Source organism: Polypterus senegalus, chromosome 6 (assembly GCF_016835505.1).
Source record: "Polypterus senegalus isolate Bchr_013 chromosome 6, ASM1683550v1, whole genome shotgun sequence".
NCBI classification, from domain to species: Eukaryota; Metazoa; Chordata; class Cladistia; order Polypteriformes; family Polypteridae; genus Polypterus; species Polypterus senegalus.
This window is the reverse complement of record NC_053159.1, coordinates 101993481-102002841: the sequence shown is the minus strand read 5'-3', so window position 1 is coordinate 102002841 and position 9361 is coordinate 101993481.

Below are 9361 nucleotides of genomic sequence, written 5' to 3'. Positions count from 1 at the left end.
GGGTGGTCTTTCTGTTCAACCCTCGCAAATCTACACACAGTCGTAGAGTCTGGCCCTTTTTGCAGATACACACAACTGGTGAGGAATATGGAGATACAGACTGGCAGATCCAGCCTCTGTCCAGGAGGTACTGTACATACTCTTTGACCTCCCTATACAGAAGCCTAGGGATGGAGTTATAGCACTTTTGGACAGGGTTGTTATCCACTACATTGATCTTAAGTTGTAAGTTGGAGATACAACCTATGTCCCCCTCCCCTCGTGAAAACACATCTGACTCCTCAAAAAGCATCTGATGCACGATATCCTGTTGCTGCTGGTCAAGATGTTCTAAATCCACAGGGGGATGTCTTCTTTCCTGTCTGTGTGTCTCCATGCAGCTATTTACACTCTCACTGGTTGTGCTGGCTTGGCTGGCATGTGTGGTGCACAGGTAGGTATTACTGTTTGACTTAGCTGGTTGATGAGAAGGCGAACTCCAATTTACTGGCCTGTTGTCAATAATTGTCTCTATGCAGCCCAATAATGTTCTTGGAGGCAGAAAAATGTCATGTTTGGTAGAGTTGCGGACTGGGATTTTTACAGCTTTTGAGGCACCTACTGGTATATTCACCAGGGCAGGGAACAGTTCTAACCCTTTTGGTAAGTCACCTTTTAAGGTTGGTTCAAATAACAGTGCCCCTCCCTCTGGCAAGGATCAGGTAAAACACCTAACCTCACATATTTGACCACTTGAAACAGTGAGACCCCTCTTTCCTACTCTGATGTTATCGTTTAGAGGATTTTCTTTGGCTGGACTCTCACTGATTACAGAGACTATGGTTTCCGCTGTGTCTCTATGAAGTTTTAATGCTTCTGCGGATAGGTCACTTAAACTGACACTCCCATTCTTTTCAAGGCTCTCTAAGATGATTTCCTCAATTACATTGAACCCTAGCAATAAATCACTAACATAGCTCTGACTCACTAGTATGGATACCTGTATGGTTACTTGACCATGTTTTGTGCTTTTGATTTCCACCAGTATTTCAATCCATCCCTCAAAAAGTACATCAGTCCCATTAGCTGCTGTGATTCTGAGTGGATCATCAGGCAGGAGCTCTTCAAGTGACTTAATTGTGGCATGTGGTAAATGTTTATCTAACCAGGACAATGTCTAATAACATATCTGTTTTGACACCATTAAGATAACAGGTAAGCATGCATCTTCTGTCTATCAGCTTGGCTACACACTTTCCTCTTTTCACTCTGTGTCTTAGTGGTGGCTGGCTATTGGCTGGAGTCTTTTTCCCATAGCTGGGTACAATGACAGGGGAGTCTAGCTCTGGCGTGATCACCACGTGATCACTGGTGGTCCCTCTCCAGTGACCCTATCATGTTTCCCGCTGGCTTACTTTTTGACAGACATCCGACAGTTCTGTGACCTTCCTGGCCACACCTAAAGCAATGGGTGCAGTCTCTTGGCTTAAACATAGCTTGCATTTCCCCTTTGTGCCTGACTTGGGTGGTTGCAAGTACTTGAGGAGTTGGCCTGTGTGGACTCTGGGTTACTTACAACAGGGGTGAGAGCCTTCTCGATGGTTTTAGCTATGGCTGAGACATGCATTGTCAGTTTCTGCAGGGCTATGCGTTGTGCCTGTACTTCGGCCTGTGTTTGAAGAATGCTGGCCTGCACTTCAGTGGGATGTGTGGTGTCTTCCCTTGCTGTGTGGAACTGACTGTGACTGTTTTTGTCTTATATGACTGACCTAGGTGTGCCTGCCTCTCAACTTCTTCAGTAACTTCCCCAGTTATTATCTCTAAGATGAAATCATCAGTTACACTCATGTTTGAAATGACAGATTTCAAGTTTCGCCTTACGTAAGCATATTTCTGACTGATTCCCTGATACAACGAATGAAGGAATATTCTTTGAGACAACTTTCCATCATGAAACCCTGAACTGCTCTTTTTGGAAGCAAACAATACACACTGTTTCAATCCCATTAAATCGTACATGAACTGTTGTGGGCTTTCCTTGTCCTGTTGTTTTGCATTACTAAGCTCCTGAAATAGTTCGGCACTACTCTTGTCTGTTAAGTGTGCTCTGAGAAAACGCTTGAGCTCAGCTACAGTTAACCCATGTTTGATCAACAACATGTCTTTAAAGGTACCAGGTTTGATTATTTTTAAAACAGTTCGTATGACCTCTGCCTCTGTAAACCCTTCAGCTAGCCCTTCATCCATCTGCCTGCACAGGGTGCTATAGTTTACATCAGAGTCAGAAATATGCCCACTGTGTATTTTAAATTCTCTATGAGGCAATAAAGCAGCAACATCTGACAACTTAATCACATCAGTTACTTGGTTGGTTACGACAGATGATCTGTCTGCCCTGGCATTCACTATTGAAGGAGTTGCTGCTGATTCAGCCTCTGCCACTAACTTACATTCCACATATACAGCCTCTGGAGGTCATTGCAGTTCTGTGATGAGGTCATTGAAGACTAACAGGCAGCTCATGCCTTGGTCCTCTTCATTTTCCAGCTTGTCACTTTTCAAAAAGTCAACAATGAAGTTGTAGAGTTCCACCTCTGTTTCATTATCCCCTGGCAAGTCTTCCTGTACCTCATTTTTGATAGACACTGTAAGTTTGTGGAGCATATCTGTTTTGGCTGAGTTGATCAGCTGATGGAGTTGCCTCTGGATTACACGTCATAATCCTAATAGAGCAGACATATCCTCACCACTGGAATCTGTGGTGCAGCATGTTAGCCTAAGAACTTGAAGTCAGGTTCAGTTATTCATGATTAGCTCCCCTTAGGAAATGGAGGTAATCCTAGACAAGCCCCCAGAATTGTTACCCTCCCTGACCTGGTGGGTGTCAGGAAGAAATGTATTCCTAAACCCTGTAGTTAGAAACAAAGAGGCACAAAACTTTAGCTTGTGTTCAGTTTGGCTGCAGGATTTAATCTTATTTTTCATAACCACAAATACAACCTTTATTCCAGAGCTAACACAATAAGTCCATTGTAACACCAGGTATGTAACACTAACTGGAACAACTCATGTTACAGTCTATATACCATATTTCCAAGTATTAACAATTTTACGAACAAATATTTTACCCCATATAAAATAACTCTTGTAAAATTATCCAGCTGACATCTATCTTTTTTTTCTAAAACCCTATGATCGAAGCTTCTCAAACTGCTCATATTCAATAACCACATAAACCTACCGCAATCCATTGACATAAACCAAGACAAGATGAGTATCAGCCCATTAACGTGTCTAGCGCTTAATGTGAAAACAACCCTCGTGGCTTTAGCTTCGTCGTGTATAGCTGAACATCTTATTTTCATCAAATTACACCAAAAATACTTAACTCCCAGCTTTGAACGTTATATACACAGCTTCACAACATATACATAGCTTCACAACACTCTTATATCTTATTCAGGAGTATTACATCTCGTTTGGAGGAATAATAACCCACCTGTAGCTAGAAACAAAGAGGCACAAAACTTTAGCTTGCGTTCAGCTTGGCTGCAGGATTTAATCTGCCATGTTTGCCTCACTAGCGATAGCACCATCTAGTGACCTGTTTGGGTTCCATGAGTTTGACATTCAAAACACTAGAAAATACTAGCAAAAAATGTAAAAAATATTGGGGTGTCATATATTAATTCTTGTAAGACCGTTATGAACTGTGATGCAATTAACTTTATACTTATCTTTTTTTTTTACAGTTTTACTGCATGTTATTTATTTTATGCACATACATTTTTAACCTTTTACACATGCTCCCACCATCAGCCCTAAAATTATGTCCTGTACCACAAAATATTAAGTTACGTTTAGTAGGACTTCCATTACAGTAAGTGCCACTGTATGCCAATCAATTGTTATGACAAATCAATAAGAAAATGTGATATGGTTGAACATTCTAAGAAACAAAATCCACATTTTTTTTTGTCAATGTGTTTTTAGTCTTCCCAAAGAAATCTCTTGGCAAACATTGTTCTTTAAGAAAATGTCAGTTAGTGAGGATTTGAATTGTATACGGTCTTCAGCAGTCAGCATTAATTGGTTAAGTAGTCAGTTGTAAGAAAAGGCATAATGATTTCAGTTCCTTCGTGGTATACATGTGAGGGTATCAACAGAGTGAATCAATCACTGTTTATTCTCCCACATATGGAGAAGCATAAAACTAAAATTGTTACAGCAAGTGGGGATGAAAGACACTTCTCTTAGTTTACAATACAATTGTTGAAATCAATGGCATCTAGCTTGGGGGTCAGTCTTTAACACTGAAGAAGCACAGATTGTCTACTGATATAAGGGATTAAGCCTTGAAGATAGATTTTAACAATAGTTATAAAAGTTAAAATGAAACGATAGTACACTTCTTCATGTCACAACCTCCAGTCCAAACCCTTCATTTCAGCCACCTATTTCAGCATATATATATATGTGTGTGTGTGTGTGTGTGTGTGTATGTATATACATATATATTTATTTATTTATATTATACACCTAGAGGAGCATGGTTAGAGATACCAATAGCTTTCTATTTGCAAGATTTAAAAGAGGGTAGTAACATATTATCAATAAAAAAATTAATTCCTGAGTAACTGTGATAGACACATTTTTGAAAAAAAATTTTGAGCTGTAGTAGAGAGCCGTATCACTTTAACATTTTTATTTAGGAGAGGAAAACAAACAATATAAAATATATTGAAATTACCCAGGAGCAGTTGTATCGCTTATATCCCAACTGTTTATTGACAGAAAAATTACCAGAGCTAGGGAAAACCAGGAAAAGTAATGTGAAAGATAAACCATGGCTAAAGGAGAAGGTAATCTGTAATATGGAAAAGAGAAGGGAAAGAAAAAGGATTAGATTCAGTGTAAGGCAGAAAACATAACAAGAAACCAAGACAAATACCAGAGAAAGCATCTGGGACTTAAAGGGAAGCACTAATATCAGGCCTCAGAAAATAAGGCCAAAGGGTGCAATACATGTTAGTATAAAGAAACTGTTATGAAAAGCAAAATAGATGGGGGAAAAAACATCAAATATGTTCAAGAATAAAAGCAGAGTACTGCTAGGGGCTTTCGAAGAGATTAAAAGGAGGTGCAAAGAACACATCAAGGCTTTATAAGATATGACAAGAAGGGAAAACTGCTTTGAACTGGCGAAAGAAGGAAACACAGAAGTCATTTAGAAATATCAATATAGGTAAAGCCAGAAAAGATGGAAGGAGAAAACTACTCTTTTAATAGTCTATACGAACTTCACTGGGCAGAGTCTTTTTATATCTTCAGCCAACAGACATCGACATCTAATGCTGGTTATACATACTGCTCAGTGAGTGTAATTTTCATTAATACATCATCTTCTGAGATTTTTAAAATCAATATACAGTGCTAAAGTGAAAATTCTCTTTTTAGACACAAAAAAGTGCTTATAGAAAATACTGCAGATGTACAGCTAAATGAATTATACTCATTTATTTCTAGATTTACTTTACATTACTTGATCAAATTGAAATATATGATGTACTATTTCTTGGAAACAGCTACTTAACTGACTTGCTTTGAGAAATTAAAAATGTGATATTCATTAAAACTTGTTTAGAGCTGAGGTTCTTGTTTATTATGAAGGTTGGGATAGAAATGAGGTGGTTAATCTCCAACTTAAACTTTGCACTTGTGTAGCTATGTAAGATAAGTGAAAATGTCACTACAGAGGCATTCCACAATCGTGGAAGGACAGTGGGGAACTGTTATTAACAGAGATCCAGCAGTATAATAGGTGTCAGTCGAGAGGCCATTTATGTTTTATCTGCCACCTTGCCACATATAACAGGGTATGCCTGTCTCTTTAAAGAATTGTTAGTGTCCAGAGCGGCAAGGAGATTTCGAAAGTGCATTAAGAAAATGGAGTTCCACTCTCAGTCACAAAATGATTCACTGGACACTCCCAGAAGCTTTTACCAGCTCCTAAAAGGCCCTTTCTGGCCATAGGATTGGTGCACTTAACATGGAGCTGTTCGTGTTTGAAAGGTCAGCTGGTGAGAAGAGGTGAGCTGAACTGATTGCAGCTAGCTTGTCTCTCTGTCACTGAGCTGGTCAGTTGTCTCAGTTATCAAAGCAGATAATCCTGGAAATATTGTGAAAGTCTTTCAGAGACATTGTTGCACAGAAAAGTTCTCACCAAGTGTCTGCATTCCACAGGGATTCAGTGGAGTCCCCATTGGATCTGAAAACTATCAAGTATAAGAAGCCCAAAGTATGCATGTACATTGTTTTATTCCATTTTCTTCCACCTCTCTCCAAAAACACATCTCCTCTCCAAATTAGTGCATTCCAGAATGATTTTTTGGATACTGTCTGGAATAAAATATTTAAAAAAAGACATGATGCCGTGTAAATGCATGACTGCTTTCCGCATTGGCCCTGGTTGCATCTTTATCACACAGGCCACAAGGCATGGTGACTCCTCTGTGGACAAGAATACCATTCAATTTAATCTTTTTCTGTGATTCACAATACATTGTGAGTCCTAACAATTTTTAACACAAGATAAGAAACAAAAATACTCCAGTGCTGGATTTCTGCCTGCTGAACTGGTCATCATACACTTTACAACCCTGTAGTTTCTTGAATTGTATATTTAATACTATGTGATTTGTATTACAGTTATTATCATTACTATTCAATATCAGCACTAACAATAATTTATGAAATTACTAAAGATTATATAAAAACACAATCATTCAATGTAGCAGCCATACGTGTTGTTTATACACATTACGCATATATCCTTATGATTCATATAATTCATAAAATTCTCTGGAACCTTGTTATAATAAGTTTGTTATAATATTAAGTTTAATGTCACTGTCTCTGTGCAGATATTTTAAATCTGTTTTTCTTTTCTTTGTACATGCATAGCTGAGCCAGATTGAGTACAAAGGGGATCAGCATTTAGAATTGCTGGGCCAAGCATAGGACAAGATAGACAAAGGCAGCTCCAGCAGTTAAATTATGGTGTGTTCGACACATTGACGCTTTGGCTCAGCACGGCAGCAAGACCTGTGTCCGAAGCATCGTTCTAGAGCAGAATGGGAAGAGAAAGATTAGGTGTTCTCAAAACAGGTGCCGTTGTGAGGGACATTATTAAGTCACTGAATGCCCGTTCCGTCAATTCGTTCCACACCACATGCAAAGGGGCCCTTTTCTTTGTCAGATCTGTCAAAGGGGGCAGCCCTCTCAGAGAACCAAGGCACAAACCAGCTGTAGTAGCTCGCTAACCCTAAGAAAGCTTGCACTTGTTTTCTGACTATCGGACGGGGCCATTCCAGGATGTCTTTTATTTTGGAGCACTGTGGTTTTACCAACCCTCCTCCTACCAAGTAGCCCAAATATTTGGCTAGCTAGCATCAGGAGGACAGCGTAAACCTGCAATACATGTTCCTCCCTGGTGCCAGAAAAGATGACCACATCATCAAGGTAGGCGGCACAATAGGACTGGTGGGGCCATAGCAATCTCTCTACCAGACGTTGGAAAGTTACTGGCGCCCAGTACCTTGTACTGCCAATGTCCACTAGGGGTGCTAAATGCTGTTTTCTCTCTAGAGGATACCGTTAAGGAAATTTGCCAGTAACCCTTCATCATGTCAAGAGTAGTCAAATAATGTGCTATTCGCAACCTCTCGAGGAGATCATCAACTCGGGGCATGGGATAGGTATCAAATTTGGAGACCCGATTAAGACGTCTGAAGTCGTTACAGAATCTTTATGAGCCGTCTGGCTTAGACACGAGGACGATAGGACTGGACCAGGGGCTCTGGCTTTCCTCAATAATGCCCATATCCAACATCCGTTGAACCTCTAGCTCCACCTCAGCACGTTTCACCGGGTTCGTCACGATGTCATGCTGTATCAGCGAGGTCCGGCCTGGTGCTTCACTGATCACCTCTGAGGCAGACAGGATTGCACTTTCGAGATCCCATCACTGGTGGGCAGTCAAATTGTGGCCGAGGTTAAGTGTAGCTGCGTTTTTCCCAAAATTATCAAAGTTCTGCAGCTTCAACTCAAAATGGGATTCAACAAAAGCCTGACGCACAGAAATGATTCCACAGACAAAGTATCTTCGTTTTTTAAATTTTAGTTAAGTTTTAAAGTAAAACAGTTTACACAAAAATAAGGAAATTAAAATAGCAAAAAAAAGAAAAATTAATGTTAAGAAAAGTTCAATTCTAAGCTTAATCTTGTTACATCTCAAATCATTACTATTTACTTAACATTTCTGAACCATTTCAAAACGGTCAGAAAACTGTATGCTTATCCCGTTTCTAAACTTAAAATGGGTCTTTCAAGTCCCTCTTTACTGGGTCCTGTTCTAAACAAAAAAGAGCTATTATCACACTGTTTCTCAGTTATAGTAAGAAGGTTCTATCTCTTGCTAACTATAGGGGGAAAAGACTATACCAAGTTATGATTATGAAATGAATTTATATTCTATTCAAATTAAGCAAACATTAATACAAGTTTAACTCAAACCTTTAACTTTCTAAAATTGGCTCTTACAGTGTGTTTTTTGGAGAAAAGGGAGAGGGTGGAGCCAGAAAGAGAGCGTTTGTCCCTAACTTTCCCTCTCACTCAGTCGATGGTTTGGTTGGCTTACCAAATAATCGACTAGCTCCTTTCTCTCTTTAACTTCGTATGGACCCTGCCAATGGGCCAGCAATTTCGAGTGAGAGGTGGGCACAAGCACCAGTACACGATCTCCCGGCTGAAATTCACGCAGGGAGGAGTTTTGATTGTAATTCCGCGCCTGTGCTGCGTGAGCTCGAGACATGTTCTTTAAGCAGAGGCCGAATTTTATCTAATTTATCGCATAACTGCATGATATATTCTAAGATGTTAGTGGAGGGAAGTGCTTCCCTTTCCCACCCTTCTTTTAGCATGTCCAAAATGCCCCATACAGAAGCTCAAAATGGTAAGGCTTGTAGCACCTCCCAGAAAGCAAAAAGGACTAAGGGTAAAAGTTGGTCCCAGTTCCTACTGACCGCGCTGACTACCTTGCGGAGCATCTACTTAAGTGCCTGGTTAAACTTTTCCACCAGTCCATCAGTCTCCGGGTGATAGAGGGACGTCTTCAGATGCTTAATACTGAGTAATTTGGCCACCTCCCTGAACGTATCTGAAGTAAAAGGCATACCTTGGTCCGTAAGGACTTCTTTAGGTATGCCCACTCGGGGAAAAAAAGCCCTACTAATTCCCATGTGATATTCTTTGTATTAGCAGCTTGCAGGGGAACCGCTTCTGGTTAACGAGTTGCGTAACCTACCATGACCAAGATGTACTT